This window comes from Eriocheir sinensis, chromosome 30 (assembly GCF_024679095.1).
Source record: "Eriocheir sinensis breed Jianghai 21 chromosome 30, ASM2467909v1, whole genome shotgun sequence".
NCBI classification, from domain to species: Eukaryota; Metazoa; Arthropoda; class Malacostraca; order Decapoda; family Varunidae; genus Eriocheir; species Eriocheir sinensis.
The window spans coordinates 6,923,664-6,930,082 of record NC_066538.1 but is presented as its reverse complement, the minus strand read 5'-3'; the positions used below and the strand labels follow the sequence as shown (position 1 = coordinate 6,930,082).

At 43.1% G+C, this 6,419-nt stretch overlaps 1 long non-coding RNA gene across 15 annotated transcripts; it reads right to left on the bottom strand.

The window, feature by feature from the left end:
* Positions 1 to 605: 605 nt before the first annotated feature.
* On the bottom strand, positions 606 to 3,282 carry LOC127005533 (uncharacterized). 15 transcript variants are annotated; one of them, XR_007758653.1, is made up of 4 exons: positions 3,074 to 3,282; positions 2,932 to 3,005; positions 2,420 to 2,863; positions 606 to 2,346 (listed from the first exon to the last, which is right to left on the bottom strand). It is a non-coding gene; the product is annotated as an uncharacterized LOC127005533 (long non-coding RNA). The 15 variants fall into 15 exon arrangements; XR_007758657.1 differs by having other exon boundaries at positions 606 to 2,715; positions 2,790 to 2,863; XR_007758646.1 differs by having other exon boundaries at positions 606 to 2,863.
* Positions 3,283 to 6,419: the final 3,137 nt, after the last annotated feature.

The following is a 6,419-nucleotide window of genomic DNA, read 5'->3' as shown; positions in this document are numbered from 1 at the left end:
CATCATCTTTCCCTCTAACAAACCTCCAGGCTTCAGCCACAATAGACAAACACCCTTACATCAGCCCACCACCAACACCTACAACAGCTACTGCCCACCAACTGGTTCCCTGAGCCCTGCCACGCTGCACCCCCCACCCAGAAAGTAGTGCTAAGCCTCAAAGGACAGGATGGCTGAAGGCTACTATACTGCTACTTACTACCACACCCACACTATACCCTGGGGGCTACTGCACTACTACTACTTACTACCTCACCCCCACAGTGCCCTGGAGGCTACTCTACTGCTACTTGCTACCTCACCCCCACAATGCCCAAAGCTACAGGCCAGTGAGTTACAGCTGGCACAACACCATCAAGTTTGCTACAACCCATTCAACGCAATGGAAGTTGTTATGCCGAGTGCAACACTTCAGGTAGATGGTGGTTGCATAAAATACCTTTGCCTACTGTAGGGACAGCAATATTATGATGACACCTACTCCTGAGAGCCATCTGACCATTGTTACAGCGGCAGCAGCAGCAGCAGGTTAGTTCACACAGCACACAGCACCTTGCCTTGAGTGGACAGCCATACACCAGGAGTCACAAGGGAGACAGTGAGTATAAACTTGCATAATATATTAAACATATCTATTTACAATCCATGTTTAGAAAACGTATTGAAACTCCAGAATGAAGACTATAAAACTAACTGGGAGTACATCTTGTGCATCATGAATACACAAAACACTCCCTAGCATTAGAATATTGGTGCATATTAAGAGACATCAGTATAATATTCTTCAGCCACCAGACACACAAGATACACCCCACACACACACACTTGATGGGCTGCAGTGTGGTGATGAGCCCTGGTGCACCTACACTACATAACATAAATGCAAATATATATCTCATGTCTAACCAATTTAGCTTTAGTTAAAAGCATTCAACGCAACAACTTCAAGGAAAATGTATTAAGCTGGCATTTCAAAACCAGCCACACATGACACTAGAAATCTTCAATATATAAACCTTTGTATGGAAGAACAACATAGCAAATATTCCTTTAAACAGAAGTGATAACCACACTAAACGTATCTGACTAGAGGCCTTCGATGGGGTGACGGGAAGGGACAGCGTGCATGCCAGTGTGTTGGGCGTCGGGAAAAGCCAGTCAGGCAGACGGTGAAGGCAACGCAAGGCTCGGCAAGGCAGTGATGGCCCAGGATGTTCTTTGAGAGTTTGAAAAGACAAGTGAAGGCAAACTCAACCTTCACACATGTCATACAAAATTAGATTACTGCATGCACTTCTGTGTCTCCATGTCTATCCTCTTCCAAAAAGGTTGAAGGAAGGAAGAGGTGTAAATGCTTAGGTACTCTGAAACCTTATAATTTCACCTTGATCGTCACTAGCAACTTTTCGTCATGGCTCAGACAAGCTGGTCCATGAAGGGAGGGCAAAAGACTGTGGCTGACTGGATCAAAACAGACCCATCATACAGGATCCTGGGGTACAATTTCTGAAGTGATGTAAATATAAAGATGTTGGGAAGTGGTACTGGCTTTACCCGAGTCTCAACACACACACACACACACACACACACACACACACACACACACACACACACACACACATTCTCTATCAAATATGGCTACATTTATCCACGCTGCAGATGGACTCCTGAACTCTTGTCTGCTGCATTTCCTGTTTCAAGTTTCTGGATGTGCAGCGAGGGACAAATTCACCCTCTCAGGACCGTATACTAAAGCCGGCATGATGGCACATTTATGCTTCAACTCGGCTCTGATTCCCTGCGCTTGCCAGGACAGTTGCAAGACAAAAATTATGTATAGATGAACAGATACAGAAAAATGGAGATATGGACTGACAGGTAAAGAAAAAATGATATACATTGGCAGACAAAAGAAAAAAAGATAGACTGACAAAGATAAAAGGAGATACAGATTGACGAATGAAAATAATGGACATATATATAAATGGACAAAAAAAATATATGATTGATAGAAAAATGTATAGACTGATGGAGACATGAAGAAGGATATAAAGTGATACACAGAGGAAAAAAAAGAGATACATATTGACAAACAAAAAGCAAAAAAAGATAGATATACAGTAAAAAGGTGGACACTTCACTTGCATCACTAAACATACACAATCCTGAACACAGTTGCTTTCCCATGTTAGCAAAGAGGACACACTGAGCACAGCATGGCACATCATTTGAGGCATCCAGCGGAGAAGGGGCGTAAGGGACAGAGCCAGTTTTTAAGTTTGCACTGGGAGAGGCAGGCAACTCATTCCAGGAAGAACAAAAAACAAGTTGCAGGGGAAAAGTGACCTTGTATCTGGTGTACTAAGGGTTGCTTTTCTCTTGCAAATTATATTCTGGGAGTGTAGTCTGCCTTTCCGACCTTGTATTTGGTGTACTGAGAGTTGCTTTTCTCTTGCAAATTATGTTCTGGGATGTGTGGTCTGCCTTTCCGACCTTGTATCTGGTGTACTGAGGGTTGCTTTTCTCTTGCAAATTATATTCTGGGATGTGTAGTCTGCCTTTCCGACCTTGTATCTGGTGTACTGAGGGTCCCTTTTCTCTTGCAAATTATGTTCTGGGATGTGTGGTCTGCCTTTCCGACCTTGTATTTGGTGTACTGAGGGTCCTTTTTCTCTTGCAAATTATATTCTGGGATGTGTGGTCTGCCTTTCCGACCTTGTATTTGGTGTACTGAGGGTTGCTTTTCTCTTGCAAATTATATTCTGGGATGTGTAGTCTGCCTTTCCGACCTTGTATTTGGTGTACTGAGGGTCCCTTTTCTCTTGCAAATTATGTTCTGGGATGTGTAGTCTGCCTTTCCGACCTTGTATTTGGTGTACTGAGGGTTCTCTTGCAAATTATGTTCTGGGATGTGTAGTGTGCCTTTCCGACCTTGTATTTGGTGTACTGAGGGTCCCTTTTCTCTTGCAAATTATATTCTGGGATGTGTAGTCTGCCTTTCCGACCTTGTATTTGGTGTACTGAGGGTTCTCTTGCAAATTATGTTCTGGGATGTGTAGTGTGCCTTTCCGACCTTGTATCTGGTGTACTGAGAGTTGCTTTTCTCTTGCAAATTATATTCTGGGATGTGTGGTCTGCCTTTCTGACCTTGTATCTGGTGTACTGAGAGTTGCTTTTCTCTTGCAAATTATATTCTGGGATGTGTAGTCTGCCTTTCCGACCTTGTATTTGGTGTACTGAGAGTTGCTTTTCTCTTGCAAATTATATTCTGGGAGTGTAGTCTGCCTTTCCGACCTTGTATTTGGTGTACTGAGGGTTGCTTTTCTCTTGCAAATTATGTTCTGGGATGTGTGGTCTGCCTTTCCAAGTGCAAACTACAAAAAAATACCATCGTCCCTTATGCCCCTATTCCTCCAAACCCTCCATTTGTTCATGTTGGTACAAAAGGTCCACTCAGAGGCATGGCTTACTGATGCCCCAAAGGTTTACATGATATGATGACAGACTGAACACCACTAACCACTGACTGATATACTGTATGGCATTTCAGACCCAGCATATCATTAAGCCTCTACTTGACTGTCCTGCCTTATTTTCCCCCAGCAGAGCACAACAAGGCAGAGCAGTAATGTCTCCCCTGATGTGTGGGTAAGGCAAAGTCCACCAAGCTACAGCTGTTGGGTAATATTATGAAGGTTTGCACAGTTTTATGTTACGTTGTTTTGTTGTTGTTTACTGCTGCACCCTGGTCTCTTGCTCTCTTTTTCTCTTTCTCTCTCTCTTTTTGACACACCTACAAGAACAGTAAAAAGGAGGTGGTGTGGAAAGCATTCATAAAAGTGGAGTGGGAGAGACTCATAGCTCGTCCAACCCCATAAGGGAAAATAAGGACATCAAACAAGAAGAAAAGAAAAAGCACCATCCTACACTAACAAACCAGACAACCGCACAGTCATATCACCATTCCTATCACCATCATCACTAGCAGCAACGTGAACACCAAGGGCCATGGGTCACACCAGCGCCCACAAACACCGTCAATAACACCAGAACACTTGCTAGGCTTCACGGTAACCAGGCCCATCGCCACCAGAGCCAAAGAATCGCTGTGTGTGGCCACCTTCATCACTGGTGCCATGATACAAAAAGAGCCACACGAAATTCTGATGGTGGTACAAGAGTGTTTTTTATGCTCTAGGTACTTTGAGATCCTGATGACACCTAGGGCACACAAAAGCACTATAGTATCAGTATTAATATGAATTTTGTGCAGCTCTTTTGGTACCATGGTGCCTCCGATGAAGGTGGTCAGACTCTCCTACTCCATGACTCTATTCACCAAGACCACACAGCTGCGCTAGTCACCAAGGGCAGCAGCAGCAATACCTGGATCACCGAAACACCCTACAATCACCAGGATATCCCACGATTACCAGAAACATGAACTCACCAAACAGTCATAAGGGGAGGTACCAAGACCCCCTGCAGCTCACCAGGGAAGTACTAAGGTCACAAGTCACCAGGAACAAGGAGAGAGTACCCAGGCCAGTCAAAGGTCACCACAGTCACCATCTTCTCACCAGTCAGGTCAAGGTCATATTAAAACCACCAGGAACAGAAGTCAGGCCTGAACCATCACAAGGATACAAGGTCACCATCAGGGGTCACCAGGACATGTTAAGGTCAAACTGGAGGGTCGTTAAAGGTTAGAGCCACATCCATGAGTGTCATTGGGAGGGAGGGATGGAGAGGGCGCCTTGACCCTTCCCCAGGTTGGGCTTGGAGCCAAACCAGGACATCTTCCACTCCAGTGTCTCCCGCAGAAGTCGCTCCTCCTCAGAACTCATGTGGAGCAGCGTGGCCACGGCGCGGGTCAAGTGGACAGCCTTGGGGGAGGAGAGATGAGAAAAAGAGAGATATAGATTGATGTATAGACAGAAAGGAGATAGACACAGAAAATGGAAATACAGACAGATACAGAAAAAAAGGAGATATAGATAGATAGAAAAAAAAAAGATAACAACACAGAAAATGTAAATACAGACAGATACAGAAAAAAAGGAGATATAGATAGATAGAAAAAAGGAGATAAAGACACAGAAAATGGAAATACAGACATACAAAAAAAAAAGGAGATATATATAGAAAGAAAAAAAAAAAAAAGAGATAAAGACACAGAAAATGTAAATACAGACAGATACAGAAAAAAAGGATATAGAGTGATACAGAAAGAATAGATAATGTAGAAAAAAGAGAGAGATAGATGCAGAAAAAAACGATAGACTGAGAAGTAGAGGCAAGTAGTGGTGAGGTAAATCACTGTTATGCAAGAAGGAAGGAGGCTGTATGAAGAGGACATTGTTAATAGGAAGGAAGAGAAGAGGGAAGAGAGACTGTACTAGGAAAATCACTGTTATGTAAGAATGAAGAAGCCATTGTTACATAGGAAGGGAAGAGAAGAGGGAAGGGAGACTGTACTAGGAAAATCACTGTTATGCAAGAAGGGAAGGGAGGCTGTATGAAGAGGACATTGTTACATAGGAAGGGAAGAGAAGAGGGAAGGGAGACTGTACTAGGAAAATCACTGTTATGCAAGAAGGGAAGGGAGGTTGTATGAAGAAGCCATTGTTACATAGGAAGGGGAGAGAAGAGGGGAGACTGTACTAGGAAACCACTGTTACGTAAGAAGGGAAGGGAGGTTGTATGAAGAAGCCATTGTTACATAGGAAGGGAAGGGAAGAGGGAGACTGTACTAGGAAACCACTGTTATGTAAGAAGGGAAGGGAGACTGTATGAAAAGGACATTGTTACATAGGAAGGGAAGAGAAGAGGGGAGACTGTACTAGGAAACCACTGTTATGTAAGAAGGGAAGGGAGACTGTATGAAGAAGCCATCGTTACATAGGAAAGGAAGAGAAGAGGGAAGGGAGACTGTAGAAAACCGTTGTTATGGAAGAAGGGAAGATTGGTTGTATGGAGAAGACATTGTTACATAGGAAGGGAAGAGGAGAAAGTCTTATGATTGTCAAGAGTGGGAGAGACTCATAGCCTGTCCAACCACATAAGGGAAAAACATGCATATTAATAAACAACTATTTATAGGGAAACTGTACTAACTCAATGTGCTTACTTACAGATACTACTATTAGCTTAACCCGGTAGCTGCAGGGATCATGTTTCTTAAAAGCCCCTCTAAGCGAATTAATGAGAAAAAAATCATCATTCACGCAAACAATTTCATAATGCATATCAACGCATTTGTGAACAGTTTTTGCATCATCTATTTTGGGGGGTTTATATCATGGCATAAATTTGGCCCATCGCTGCTACTGGGTTAAAAATATTTAGAAAGTATTTATATGAAGATTCCTCTTGACTATAATCATATCCACCATTACTAAAGGAAAGATGAAGGGAAA